The sequence below is a fragment of the Arachis hypogaea genome, chromosome 2 (assembly GCF_003086295.3).
Source record: "Arachis hypogaea cultivar Tifrunner chromosome 2, arahy.Tifrunner.gnm2.J5K5, whole genome shotgun sequence".
NCBI lineage: Eukaryota > Viridiplantae > Streptophyta > Magnoliopsida > Fabales > Fabaceae > Arachis > Arachis hypogaea.
In genome coordinates this window covers 28,938,443-28,939,115 of record NC_092037.1, presented here as the reverse complement: position 1 = coordinate 28,939,115, position 673 = coordinate 28,938,443, and the positions used below count along the sequence as shown (strand labels likewise).

At 45.3% G+C, this 673-nt stretch overlaps 1 non-coding gene across 1 annotated transcript; it reads left to right on the top strand.

Annotated features, from left to right (window-relative positions):
• Positions 1-326: 326 nt before the first annotated feature.
• On the top strand, positions 327-430 carry LOC112768317 (small nucleolar RNA R71). The gene has a single exon (XR_003185758.1). It is a non-coding gene; the product is annotated as a small nucleolar RNA R71 (small nucleolar RNA).
• The last annotated feature ends 243 nt before the right edge of the window (positions 431-673 follow it).

The window sequence follows — 673 nt, the reverse complement described above, 5'->3', positions numbered from 1 at the left end:
CACCTCCTTCTTCCTCTTGATCTTGTGTTTGTATTGCAGCCAATTGCTTTGTGTCTAATTTCCTGGTGAGCTCTGCTAGTTGCTTGGCAAACACCTTGTTTTGGGCTAGAATTGTATCAACATGGTTCAGCTCCATGACTCCCTTAGTGTTGTGCCTCTCTGAAGCATAGTAGTACTCATTCTCAGCCACTGTCTCAATCACTTCAATGGCTTCTTCCACAGTCTTTTTCCTGTTCAATGAACCTCCTGATGAATGGTCTACAGCCTTCCTTGATTCATAAGAAAGTCCATCATAGAAAATATGCAATTGCACCCAGTCAGGGAACATGTTTGGTGGGCATTTCCTTGTCAACTCTTTGAACCTCTCCCATGCCTCGTAGAGCGTCTCACCATCTTGTTGTCTAAAAGTCTGAACCTCAGATCGAAGCCTATTGACCTTTTGTGGGGGGTAGAAACGTGCCAGAAACTTGCTCTCCACCTCATCCCAGGTTGTTAGGCTGTCCCTTGGGAATGATTCCAGCCACTTAGCTGCCTTGTCCCTAAGTGAAAATGGGAACAAGAGCAGTTTATAGGCATCTTCCTGGACTCCATTGGACTTCACAGTGTCGCAAATTCTCAGGAATTTGGTGAGATGTTGGTTCGGATCTTCATTAGCACTCCCACCAAATGAACA